This window comes from Orycteropus afer, unplaced genomic scaffold, assembly GCF_000298275.1.
Source record: "Orycteropus afer afer isolate SDZICR_OR568_19922 unplaced genomic scaffold, OryAfe1.0 scaffold00080, whole genome shotgun sequence".
In the NCBI taxonomy this organism is placed as follows: Eukaryota; Metazoa; Chordata; class Mammalia; order Tubulidentata; family Orycteropodidae; genus Orycteropus; species Orycteropus afer.
In genome coordinates this window covers 7,912,885-7,927,183 of record NW_006921667.1, presented here as the reverse complement: position 1 = coordinate 7,927,183, position 14,299 = coordinate 7,912,885, and positions in this window count along the sequence as shown.

The following is a 14,299-nucleotide window of genomic DNA, read 5'->3' as shown; positions in this document are numbered from 1 at the left end:
AATCCCTAGGAACCTGAGGAAGAGGAAGGGAGTTACAGGCTAGGATACGGATGTGGTGTGCTCAGGGAGGGGTGAAGAAGGTGAAAGCATCTAGGGCTTCCCATCTCTTGTGGATGATGAATGACAAATATAACAAGAGACCTTGACTGAAATGATAAACCATTAGCCATATTTACATTGTCCTGTGGGGTCTAATTTGAATCTTAAGGGCCTGGCTGGGGTAGGGGAAGGGATGTGCTTCCATGGAGCCCATAGGCCCCTGGGACAGAGTGGAGACATCAGGACAAGGGGTAATGGAGGGGAGGGACTCATGGGGACCAACTCTGCTGCTGATGGCCTGGGCCAGCTGTAAGAGGCTTGCTTGCGGGTAGAGGGGGCATAAGGATTGCAAGAAGACAAGGCAGATCCCCAAAGCATGGCCTCACAGACCACCCCTTATGTGTGCAACCCCCTAGCACATTTGGGTATGCATGCCCTCATTCATGAGCACCCATGCTCCTATGTCTACAGCCTCTGGCAGACTTGGTCAGGAACACACATGCATACTTTTGTGAGCAATCCCACAGGGATGTCCAACATGGCCCTCTGCAGAGGGGCTGGAGGCCCCCAAAATTAAGAGGTAAGCAATGGCGTGAAGGCAGCTAAGCAGGGAGACTGCCTTAGTACCCTCTCCAAATGTCAGGCCCCAGCCAATGTCTTTAGTTGAGACTGGGGACTCAGAGATCTTGAGGGGTATCTGAGTGGGGATCAGACTTCTGGACTCTCCAGTCTTCAGGAAGCATCTCCATGAAGCCCACCAATGCTGTCTCCTCTGGGGATCCTGCTTCAAGGCAGCTGAGACTAAGTTACCTGAATGGGATATCCTCCACCTGCTAGCCATCTCCTCTGCCTGCTAGCCACATCTCTTTCCTGAGCATCTACTGTGTGTTTGAGACCCTGCTAGTCCTCTGCGTACCCTGTCCAGTTAGGAAGCCATGAAACCCCATTTCCAAGAGGAATAGAAAAATTTGTCAAATTACCAGAGGAAGGTTATTTAGGCGCTCTGGCAGCATAGTGCCTAAGGCATCTGACTAGTAACCCAAAGGCTGTCGGTTCAAACTCACCAGCCTCTCCTCGGAAGGAAGGTTGGGCAATCTACCTCTGTAGTGATATTGCCTTGGGAACCCAAGGAGGGGTCCCCATGAGTTGGATCCGACTCAATGGTAGTGCCTTTTCTTTTTTTTTTTTTTTTACCAGAGGGAGAGGGCAGCAAAGCTAAGATCTCCATATAGGCGTTCTGATTTCTAAAGTCCCATCCTGCTCCTGTTTATGGGGTACAACATCAACAGACCCAGAGACTGAGGATGGAGTAGACAGCCAGTCAGTACCCCAGCTGTGTGCGGTGAGTGGCAGGAAGAGAGGAGCCACAGCTGTGCCCTTCCAGGAGGTCATCAAGGGAGAGTGTCCCTATTATCAGTGTCACTGATAAGTCACTGCAGCTATCTTTTTTTAAGATCACTTTGCCACTCAACAAAAAGCAACACCACCTCTCCTCATCTCTGTTAAAACTGAAACAAATAAACAAAACAAAACAAAAACCCAGGCCTGCTGGGATAAAGAGATAAAAAGGCTAGGTCTGGGAGCCCAAGCTACCCCGGAGGCCTTGAGGGACACAGCTGTCCTCCCCTCCCCCAACCCAGTCTGGACCCCAGGCCCACCAAGACCAAGGGGCTGACTTGGCAGCTGGAAGGGGGACTTGGGGGGATGGCAGGGGGCTCCTGGTCTGCTCCCTTCTCCATCCCACTCCAAGCTCCCAGAGGTCCCTGGGCTTTGTAGGCAGTTGGTTAGGGTTTGTGTGGCTGCTGGCTTGGAGGGAGGGCAAAGAATGCAAAGGTGAGAGACACCAAGCAAGGCCTATGTGCCCCAAGGATGGTAACTTAGTTGTAGCAGTAAAAGACACAGGCTCCAAGCTAGAAGCTGGTGTGGTTGCTGACTGATGTAACCTTGGCAAGACTGTTTACCTCTCTGAGCCTCCAGGCTTATGCCCAGGCTGTCCTCTCTGCTGAGAATGCCATTCCCAGAGACTTACTAGCTCGCTCTCTTGGAGCCCAGTCTCCTCTCGTATGTCACCTTCTCAGGCATCCTTCTCTGACCAATGAGTTTAAAACACTTTATTTCTTTACAGCATGTATCTCCTTGTAACAGACCTATGACTTACTCCTTTTATTTTTGGTCTCCTCTTTAGAGTGAAAGCTCCACGAGGGCAAGGATTTCTGCCCATTTTGATCACAGCTGATCCACCCTGCCCAGAACAAAATGTATATGGCAGAAAATATCCAGAACAAGCGGTTGGGTCAGGACAAAGAACACGTTTGAGTGGGTGAGAGGGGCCACAGCCATGACCCCTCTTCATTCATTTTACAAAGAACATCTCCCTTGAGCCTGACACTGTGCTGCTCTGAGGAAGGAATCTGACCACTAGGGCTGGGCAGGTTATACACCTAGGGGAGGTGGGCAGGTGGAGACAGAGGGAAATTGGGGACCTTGGCCTCAAATAAAGTAGGGGCCTACTCAATTCCAGCACATTGCTGCTAAGCAGGAAAGGGGACACGGGCCAGAGCATTGAAGAATTTTGTAAAATTAATCTCTCGTTTTTAAAATGTTATCAACTGACTTTGAAAAGAAAAGCGTTTGGTGCCCCACCCCCAACAAAACAAAACAAAAACCTGTTCTAGGAATCGGAAGGAAGATGGGGCAATCTACTTTTGTAGTGATACTGCCTCGGAAACCCAAGGAGGGGTCACTATGAGTCGGGTCCGACTCAACAATACACAACAACAACAGGGATCAAGAGAAGCTGCCTGTGGCTGGGTTTGGTCATAAACTCCCAGGTGTCAGTCTGGTGTCACAGGTGCAGGTAGAGCTCTCTGTGGGCAAGCACAGGGACTTGTCTCTGGGAATCTGGGTGCTCAGTTGGGGCTCAGTATGGGGGATGGATGAAGACTCAGAACAGAAGGAGCTCCCAGAATGTCCCCTGGCCCCAGAGGAAGCTCTGAGAGGGGACAGGACAGGCCTGTGTAGAGTGGCAGACCGAGTGACAAGGGCCCTTGTGGCATTCCATACTAGGTACCAAGCAGGACACGGGGTGAGGGCCTGCCCCTTTCTCCCAGGCCCTGCCAGGCTCCTTGTAGCAATGATATAACTAATGGCATGACAAGCTGTTTGACACGTGCCCTCTCACTAGCAAACAGCCTGCTGAGGGCAGAAACTTCGTCTGTTTGCTCCTAGCCCTAAGACCAAAAACTGGCCTGAGAAGTGCTTATTAGTTATTGTTTGGATAAATGAATGGTTCGATGGAGTCAAGCTCTGTGTTAAATGTATTATTTAATTCTCACCAGAGCTCAAAGGGAAGATGCCCAGAGACAGGCTGACGATGAGGGGACTGGAAACCAGGAGTCTACAAAATCCAATCAAGGAAGAGACAATGCTTTCACTTTCCCCATGATGGCCTTGGTGTACTGTGTTCCTGTACCCATTCACACTTTTGAGACCATTTCTGCTCAGATTACAATCTGAGTACACAAGAAAAAAGTAGTAAGGCCCCTGCTCTCCTGAGAAAGATAGACACCCTGACAACTGCCAGACCAACTTGCTATGATGAAGTAGCACAAATGAAGCTGGGGAGGGGGCGGCAGCAGCAGGGAGGAGGCATTAAACCAGCCACTCAGGACAGGTGGTGATCAGGGAAGGCAAGAGCAAGGAAAGACATAACTAAGGTGTGTGTGTGTGTGGGGGGCAGCGGTGTCAGTAAGGGGATGATGGAGGAGGAACAGTGGCCTGGGGAGAGTGGGAGGTACAAAGAGCAAGGGGGCAACTGCATTCACTTCCCCATCCCTCCACCCCTTGCCTCAGATGACCGGACTGCTATAGCCAAAGATCAAATGACCTCAGTTTCCAGCACCAGTCCCTGATGAGTCACACCCACTGACATGCCACCTGCATGCCTGCTGCTCCACAGCAAACGGTGGCCACACTCCTGCCTGTTTCTGAGGCCCACTACTCTGTCCCTGGAGCTGGAGAGCAGTCATGATTTCTGACCATAGTGGCACCTGCACCCGCCTCATGGCCAACAAAACCTACTGCTAAAAGAGTGGGCCATCCTCAGCCACTTCCTGTGAACACCATTAGGTCCAGCAGCCCCTCTGTCTGCAGAGGGGCAACAGGAGCCCAGAGAGGGTCCTCCACATGTCTATGAAGGCACCCCATGGGCTGAGACTCCACCACAGCAGTCAGTCAAGGTCTGTCAAACAAAAGGAACTCAGAGCTGGAGATCAAAACCAAGGCTCAAGGTCTCCCTCCTGGACACCCCAGCTTTCTGAAGGAGTCAGGGACTGCTATCCCTTCCCCAACCTGGGCCAGAATGCCTTCTCCCTTCCCTGCTTTTGACACCTCCTCCCTGCAGCATCCTGACAGTCTGGGAGGCCAGCTCCCCAGCTCTTCCAAGAGCGGTTCCACCTGGGGGAGTCGTAGAATTGGCGCCCCTCCCCCGGCCCCCAGGGGAGGAAGCGCCTGTCAGGCAGCCACGGCGTGTCAAATCCTCTTGCTGCCTAATTGTGAGACGACGGCGTTTAAAGAAACGCTTTTCTGGCCGCCTGCCACACCGCAAACTGCTTGGTATAATTTTATTATTAAGGAGAGAGAAAAGGAGGGAGGGGGTTGGAAAAGAGGGAGCCAGAGAAAGGGAGAGTGCGGAGGAAATTGCTTAGTCCGAGTCAGCTGGTGGAGTATTCTGCTAAATGTTAAAGCCCGAAAGGCTTTCCAGTTGGCAAGCTGACTTCGTTAATTGCGCATTCAGTCTCTACTTAGGGTAATTGAAACGAAGCGGGGCCGGGGTCTGACAATTAGGGTCTGGACTAGGCCATTAACTCTCTCCACCACCGTCCCTCGCCCCCTGATCGCTGCGATGACACCCTTGGAAAGGGGAGAGGGTCTCTGAGCGCTCCCGCTTGGGCCATTCTGGGGCTGAGGGCGTGGAGTCCCCATCCCCACAAAGGCGTGAACTGCGGCAGGAGCTTGCGAACGTGCGGCCGGTGCGAACAGGGTTAACGCGGCTCGGCGAGTTCTAGTGGGCCGCTCGGGCCTAACTGGGGCCGGGGGGAGGGGGGGCGGGCGCGGGACAGGGCGCAGGGGTGGTTTGCGGCCTCGCCGCTCCTCTGCAAGCTATTTCAGCCATATAAGACAATGGCAGCACGCCTGCCGCTGCCGGGAGAAAATCCGCAGGCCTCCCTCAGGGGCAGGTAAAATTTCACCTTCTATTTATGTTCCTCTTACGGTCCCGCCGCCCCCGCCTTGTTTCCCGGCCTCTGCGCCAATCCGGAAAGCGCCACCAAGGACGCTGCGCCGCCTCCTCTGCAGCCCAACCCGCTGACCCCAGCAAGGTCACGGCGACCTCAGGCTCTGTCAGCAGCGCTCCCGGCGCCCTCCGCCGGCGAGGCTGCCTTCCAACTTCCAGCTCCTTCCCAGGCGCCCCCGCCCCCATCCATGTTAATTAGAAGAGCCCAAAGAGAGAAAAAAGGGGCGCTGCACTCGGAACCAACACTGGACAGTGGCCTCTCCTCGCCTTCCTCCCGCCGGCGCGGGGACCCCGGGGGCCTGCCCTCCCCCAGCCCCCATCATTCATCTTCCTGATTCCCGCTGCAGCCGCCCTCGGAAGTCAGCCGAGTGAAGCAGCTGTTCCCTGCACACTCCACTTGACCAAAGATGATGATAAATGAGGCCAGGGCTGCGGCGGGGACGTGGCGGCGGCGAGGGGCACGCAGGGCGGGGCGTGCGGCCCACAGCCCCCTCTCGTGCCTCGGGAAGGGCGAGGAATGAAGGACAGACTGAGACGCAAAAATCAAAGGCCCGCACTTCCCTCCAGCACGTTAAGCAACCGCCGCACCGGCGAGGAGAAACCTGGCGGAGAGGTGCACCCCGGACGCTTGCCCCAAGCACCCGGAAAGCCACTTCAGAGGTCCGCAAAGACCCCCTCCTTGCAGCCGGCGCCACAACTCTGCCCTTTCGCCTTCCCCGCCGCTCCCCCTAAAGCTTCAGTCCTTACTGCGCCCTCGCCCCCCTCCCCACCCGCCGTCAGTGCCCCAAACCTATTAACGCTCGTAAATAATGAATAATGGAGCGCTTCCCTCCAGCTGCGCGAGGCTGGGGGCGGGGGCCTCTGCCAGATGCGCCCGGTCCTGGGGAGGGGGCGCCGGCGGACGGCGGGGAGGGGGCGCGGGAGCGCGGCCCCGCACACGTGCAGCCGCGGCGCGCAGTCGGGCAGCCCGCCCCGCCGAGTAGGGGGAATCCCGCTCTGCCCTCCCCAACGCCACCTCCCCTGGAGTCCTCTGGCACCGAACGAGGCGAGAGCTTGCGAGCTTCCCAGCCGGAGACGGTTATTTTTAACCTGCCCCCCTTTCTATATCTGCCTCTCGGGTTGGCTCGCCAGCCCGCCCGCTCCACGCGCGGAGGACGCAGGCTCCTCACCTCGCTCCGCGGCTCCGGCCTCTGAGCGCCTCCCCAAGCCTGCGGCCCCCGCCCCTGCGCGGGCATAGCACAGCTAAATCTCGGGCTGGAAAGGACCGATTAGGCGCCGCGTGCCTTTCTGCGAAATATTGGAGCCGGGTGGGATGGGGGCGGGGAGCCCGGCGCTCTCGTCCCCTCGCCTTCCTCCCTCCCCTCTCCGCTCACAGAGCTGCTCCAGCGCTTCCCCCACCAACAGGGGCCGAGCCCCCTTTAGTGTTTGGCCTTCTCTCTGCAATGCTCGCCCACCCTTGGTCGTCTATGAAGCTGGAGTTTCTAACACACGGACCCTCTAGCATCGGCGGCGCCAAGTGGGGTGGTGGTGTTGTTAAGTGCCGTGGAGTCGTTTCCGACTCATAGCGACCCCATGCACAGCAGAACGAAACACTGCCCGATCCCGCGCCAGCCCGACAATCCCTGCTATAATTGAGCCCATCATGGCAGCCACCGTGTCAATCCATCTCGTTGAGGGCCTCCCCCTCTTTCGTCGACCCTCCACCCTACCAAGCATGACATCCTTCTCCAGGGAATGGTCCCTTCTTACAACATGACCAAAACAGGTGAGACAAAGTCTGGCCATTCTTGCTTCTAAGGAGCATTCTGGCTGCACTTCCTCCAGGACAGGTCTGTTAGTTCTTTTGCAGTCCACGGTACTTTCAGCATTCTTCGCCAGCACCACAACTCAAAAGCATCAACTCTTCTTCGGTCTTCCTTATTCATTGTCCAGCTCTCACATGCATACCAGGCGACTGGAAATATCATGGCTTGTGTCAGGCACACCTTAGTCCTCAAGGAGATATCCTTGCTCCTCAGCACTTGATACAGTTCCTTCTCAGTTGACTTCCCCAATGCTACACGTCGGCTAATGTCCTGACTGCTGCTTCCATTGGCATCGATTGTAGAACCAAGCAACGTGAATTCCTTGACAACCTCAATCTTCTCTCCATTTATTGTGATGCTGCTCATTGGTCCAGTTGTGAGGATTTTTGTTTTCTTTATATTGAGATGTAATCCATACTGCAGACTGTATTCTTCAACCTTCATCAGTAGGTGCCTTAAGTCATCCTCACTTTCAGCAAGCAAAGTTGTATCGTCTGCATATCTCAGGTTGCTAATAATTCTTCCTCCAATCCTGATCCCATGTTTTTCTTCATAGAGTCCAGCTTCTCGGATTATTTGCTCAGCACCAAGTGGGGTGCTGACCTCCAATCTCTAGCCCTCTCCCTTGTTATGTGCCGTCGAGTCGGACCCGACTCCTAGCGACTCCTCCTTGGGTTTCCGAGGCAGTATCACTACGGAAGTAGATTGCCCCATCTTCCTTTCCAGGAGTGGCTGGTGGCTGGTGGGCTCCAACCGCCAGCCTTCTGGTTAGCAGTCAAGTGCCTTAGGCACTACCCTACCGGAGCTCCCAGTCTTCTCCCTAAGCCACTCCAAAACACTCCATTTAAACAGCAGCAGACTTGTGTCAATGCAATCTGAAGGCAGGGCCCCACTAGTCTCAGTCCTGGGGGTTGGGGAAAAGCAGGGGTGTCTAGGGCATAGGTAGCAGTTTTCTGCCTTCCTCAGCCCCTTCCCCTCTTCTCAGGCTGGCTGCCTTTAGACACTTTCCTCTTCTAAGCCCATCCTCAGGCAGAGGGTGTACCTGCACCCCAGACCCAGAAGCTTGGACTCCTGGGTCCTCCTCAAGAGAAGCAGCAGCAGGAAGTTGGTGTCCATGCCCATGACCCGGTTCTTCAAAAAGCCACCTACATAGCCATAGTACTTCCCCAGTGGGGGCAGCAGAGGAACTGGCTGAGCCAGAAGACCCTTTATGCTTTGCCTTGACCATTCATTCAGTGACTTGACAAACATATCCCAGACTCTGCTGAATTCACCCCTGGATACACACACTGGCAGGCCCCCTCCCTCCCAATGAGGTGGGAGAGGTATAAGATGGAAGAGGGCATTACAGTTGCAGGAGCTGCCTGGTTTAGTGGCAGGAAAGAATACAGCCTACCCTGGAAACAGATGATTTCTCTCCCCAGTCCAGCTGGGGCAGAGGGAATAGCCTAGGAGTCTTGGGGAAAGCTGGGCCCCACCCCAAGGGAAGTCTCTGGCTGAGGATTACTGCACCAAGGTAAGAAGCTTGGCAAACTAACAGCACCTCCATCGAGGATGTGTGCAGAATACAGATACAGAGGGTGTGGGGAGAAGAGTTTGAGGACAGTAGCTGCTGTTGGTCAGGCTTGCTTGGTGAGACTCTGGGATAACTAGTTTGAACAGGGAGGGTAGAGACAGGACTGGTAGGGAAGCAGGTCTGTCTTTTAGGAGGGAAGGAGAGAGGAAAAGTAAACACGGGGTGTGGTATGGCACAGCATTCCCAAGAGGCATCTCCCCCAGTCAGCCTAGACAAATGGCTGGGGGCCTCTCTCAGATCTAGAATGTTTTCCTTGACCTTCAGTCTGCAGAGCCAGTGTAACATCAGCATCCATAGCTCATGCTCTCTGACCCCTCCTATGGCCAAGGTGCCTTGATAGATTTTACTTTTGCTCCTCTAATTGCTCTTGTAGGAGGTGACGTCACCCTGAATCTCACAGACATGGAAGCCAAATTCAGAGAGGAAGAGGCCATTCCAGGCTCCAGCCTCTGGGAGGCCTTCTCTGGGTTCTGCTACTCCGGCCCTGTCAGGGGGGCCTAGAGCTGGGCACCAGGGAGATGCCAGGGAGTGTCATGACCATGCACTGAGGGCATAAAGTCTAAAATAGAAGATGGAGCATGTTCAGAAAACCGGGGTTCTTGGGAGGATAAAAAGGGCAGGGGGGAGGTGCAGTGGGGGGCTGGAGAGAGGGCTATCCACTACCAACCCCCACCTATTTCTTCATCCGACCCAAGATGCCAGGCCTTTATTAAGGGTTCCATGTAGGGGATTGGTCCCTGGGGGCTGCAGCATTGTCCAGATGAAGTCTCATGTCCACATGGACCTCATTTATTCATCTGTCTACCCACTGTCATCAAGTCAATTCTGACTCACAGTGACCCCCACTGGGTTTCCATGGCTGTAAATCTTTATGGAAGTAGATTGCCTTATCTGCCTACCATGGAGCAGCTGGGAGGTTTGAACCACCAACATTCTGGTTAGCAGTCAAATGCCTTATACAGTGCACCACCAGGGCTCCTCTATTCATCTGTGTTGTTATGTGCAGTTGAGTCGGACCCGACTCATAGCGACCCTTCCTTGGGATTCTGAGGCAGAATCACTACGGAAGTAGACTGCCCCATCTTCCTTCCAAGGAGTGGCCGGTGGGTTTGAACAGCCAACCTTCCGGTTAGCAGTCAAGTGCCTTAGGCACTACGCTACCAGAGCTCCTCATTCATCTACAGACTGATATCTTACTCAGCTACTACTTTCCCAATGTGTGCATGTAGTGACCGGTGCAATGTAATTCACTGAATGAAAGAATGAATTACAAATTCATTCTACACAGCCTAGAGGCTGTGGATGGTTACACCCACCCCCACTCCCCTCATAAAGACTCACATCCAGCTCCTATTTTGATATTAAAGGGGTCTTCATCTCCACATGATGAGCCCCTGCTGGAGAATACCTAGGCTGACTGGAAGGAATGCAGGGGGAAACTGCCATTTCCAGGTGTGGCTGGGATGAAAAGCCTGTTGCCCCCAAGTCTCCCTGGAGGGGAGGGGGGGATCCTAGCCAGCCCTGCAGATCCAGTCCATGACCCCTGGGGAAGGCCAGCCCAGGAAAGCTTCCCTCAGGACAGAAAATATTTGCCTCGGGTTTACAGCTGTTGCCTCGTTCTGTGCCTGAGTGGCAGTTGGCTGATTTTCCTTTCTCTCAATCAGTCATGAAATTTGCGGGTGTTTAAGGGTCAAGAAGAGGCAAGGACAACTGTCTGAGCCCAGCATCCAGCCATTTCAAACAGCACTCCTGTTTTCTCTTGGGCAAGCCGTTTCTGAGCCTGCAGCTAAAGACCCATTTGCTGCATACATCCCCCTTGGCTTCTACCTCTCACTGCACCTGACCTTTCCAAAACACCCTCCTTCTCATTTCCAGTCACTGGCATCTGGGAAGAGAGCCTCTTCCAGCTGTACACTGTTCACTCGGCCTGACCCCTTAGGCTGCCTTGTTTTAGAAAGTCAAGGGAAAATTCTTCTTGGCTAGTTTTGCTGTGAGGACATGAAGAATAGCAGGCCTCTCCTGCTCCCAGGAGTGGTATGCAAGAGAGGGATGTCTGATTCACAATGGCCAGCTACACTGCAGTGCAAGCTGGCTTCAAGGTGGGGGCCACCTCTTCTGCTCCTATTCCTAAGTTGCCTGTAATTGGCCAGGCCCTTTATAGCTGCATAGCTCTCACAGAGATCCCTCCTTGGGTTTCCAAGGTGGTATCTCTACAGAAGTAGACTGCCCAGTCTTCCTTCTGAGGAATGGCTGGTGCGTTTCAACTGCCAGCCTTCTGGTTAGCAGTCACATGGCTTAGGCACTACCCCACCAGAGCTCCTACCCCAAGTCATTCACCCTTTATGAGCTTACTGCTCCTGGGCTGTAAAATACTCTCATTAATGGGATTTGTGAGAGTAAGTGGGGTTGTGGGCTTGGCAGCTGGCAGAGCCTCAGGGAAAGGCAGTAACTCCCAGTGCCACTGTTTTTGTGTTCCTGGGGAGCAAGGTCTACCTCTGACACTTCCTCTGTCTCCCGGGGAGCTGCCTGCATCTGGAACATAGTAGGTCTCCAGGAAAGTTGTACACGGTTTTCCGGGACTGCCCTCAGAGTGGTATCTTCTCCCAAGTTATCTTTCTGGCTGGGGTCTCTTAGCTCAGTGTTTCTCAACCTTTACCTGCACACAAATTGCCTGGAGACCTTGGTTAAAATGGAGATTCCTAATGCTGTGGGGGAGGCGAGAGTAGAAGGATGGGAAGGTAGGGAGCCTGTGGGTCTGCATTTCTAGCAAGCTCCCAGATCAGGTTACCCTGTTGGTCTATGGACCTCACTTGGAGTATCAAGATCTCAGCCTCAGAACTCTAGGTCCTGCTGAGTCCTGGAGGCTGGGCTTGGCAAAGGGGTGAGACAGGTTCTGTCCTGCCCAGGGAGGGGCCCCAGGACCAAGCCCTTTTGTTTCAAAGGTTCCTGCAGTAACCTTGGCAACCCCAGGGACCCTGCATAGGCATATGCCTCTCAGCTATTATAAATGGATTGGTACCAACATGCTTGCAAACACTTCAGGTCCTAGGCCTCTATGAGCCTCATTTTCCCCCTCTATACAGTGGGAAGCTGGGGTAAACTCCTCCCCTCTTTTCCCTCCATTGTTCCTTGCACCTCTCTGCCCTTCCCTTTAAATCTATGGCCTGAGCATCAACCTCAGAGGCTGGGCCCTCACCCCATGGGTGAAAGTCCTTGGTACAAAGCCTCTTCCCCATCACTAAGAACAGTCAGTTCTTACTCTGTGCCTTCGTGGCCAGGCATGGTCCTAAGCACTTTGCATCTACAAACACCTCATCCTCACACCTGCCTCATGAGAGCAGTACCTTAACACCCTCCCATTTTATAGCTGAGCCCCAGTGACCTATTGCCCAAGCTCACACAGATGGTGAAGGGTGTGTTGCGAGAGGCACTCTGGATTATCCCAGCATACCAAGGAAATACCCCACTTGGTTTCACTGGTGCAGAGCAGGCACACCATGACAGTGTACCTCATCCACCTGGTTGACAAAGGTGGGGAAAAATGTGCCCCAGTCTACCCAAGGTTGTGGAGGTAAGCCAGAACAGCCTCTTTGGAAAACTTTTTGGCAATATATACATGAATTAATAGTCCACGTGCCCTCTGGCCTGGCTGTTCTGCCCTGGCCAACATCACCTGCAAAGTGTTGTCTATAGCAGCCAAAGGCTAAGATCCCCTAAGTATCCCTCAGAGGGAGAACACATTTGGGAAATTCTATACTGTTAGACAGCAAAAAGAGTGAGTGAGGAAGTTTGTGTATTAGAAGGAGCAGTCTCCATGTCTGGTGAAAAAGCAGTGTGGAAGTATATCCATTTGTATCATTTTTTAAAAAAAAAATATGAGCATGTGATACTTACTAACGGTCTGAAAAACTTACTATATGAGTAAATATTCACCCTTTGGACTATGCAAGATGGTTGAAGAAAGGGCTCAGTGTAGGTATGAATCCTGGCTCTGTCACTTCCCAGCTATTCAACTCTAGGCCAACAGGTTAGCCTCAGTTTCCTTATCAGTAAGATGGGACAATGCCAGGCTAGGCAATGGGCAGGATAGGAATCATACCTCACTATTTTACAGATGAGGAAATTGTGGCCCCAAAGGGTAAATCACTATACAGCCTTGTGGGGCACAGAAGCAGGAACTAGCTTGACCCCCAAACAGTATGGATCAAGGACTAAGTCCAGGTGTGGTCCTAAAGGCACAGTCCTGATTTTACATGCTTCTGTACTTTCCAACAGCCATGTGCTTTCCCTGAATCATTAGAAGTAAGGGACAAAGTGGGCTGGCAGTATTAATTAGCCTGAAGACCTGTGCCCTGAGGGCAGGGCTGTCTAGGGAGCAGTCCAGGAGTGGGGCCTCTCCCCCACACTCAATCAACATATGGGCTCTCAAACATTTGGCTGTGGGACCTCTCAATGCCTCAGTTTCCTCACCTGTAAACTAACAGTGACAGCACGTAGCTCAGAGGGCAATGTGAGAATCAAATGAGAGGACTCACATGAAGTAAGTAAGAGTTCTAGCTGGCAGAGGAAAATATAGTAAGTTAGCTGTTATTTTAAAAAGTAAGTATTTACAACAGAGGAAAAGTTAAAGAATATCCCAGACTGACCCTTGTTGGCTGTGGAGGTGAGGCCAGGAAGCCAGGAGCTCCTTGGAGTGGCCCTGGGGGCAGCTGGTCCTCTATTTGAGGGTGAGGGAGAAGAGGGGTGGTCTCACTGTTCTGGCACAGGTACCTGGTGGGCACTGGCCAGCACCAGGGCTGATTGTGTGTGTCCCCTGACTGACACATCAGGCAGAACAGACTTGGCCAACTGTTGGGAGGCCCTGAGGCCACAGGCATGGGGAAAAGGGCTCAGAAACGCCCCTGTGTTCCACCCAGGCCCAGGCCTGGCTTTTTCCAGACTAGAGTTTCATGAGTCTTTGGAAAGAACACCGAGTACCTGAGACCCTGGCTGGCTGTGTGGCCTCATCAGAGCCACTTCACATCTCTGGTCTCCACTTCCTCACCTGTAAAATGGGGATGGTGGTCAGGACCCACCCTCACAGAACAAGCAAAAGACCAGTAAGAAAATGGACATAAAGATGATGCTTCATCATCATCATCCTCATGGCCATTCTCACACAGTGCTCACCTGCGCTGAACCCTCTTCTACGCAGTCTATACAGGTGATGAGGAAACTGAGGCACAGAGAGGTTGGGGCATTTGTCCAAAGTCACACAGCTCATGAGTAGCAGAAGCACTATCCAAGGTAAATATGTGAGGGGCATGATATGATAATCATGTCATGACTCGAGTCAGGCCTAAGGTTTGGAAGCTTCAAACACAGTTCCTGTAGGTAGTGCTGAGCAGGAGGGGAAAGCCAGGGTGCTGTGGCCAGGTGTGGTGCTCACAGCAGGGATAGGGCAGAGTAGCTCATGTGGGCTTTCGGATCTGAAGCCCCATGTTCCCTGGGTACCAAGGGAAGTTCTTTCTCTGTGGAACTGCTTTAATCTAAAGAGTAACTAAGCAAAACAAATGGTCTGTTTTACAGAGAGTAGGATTGAAGCCT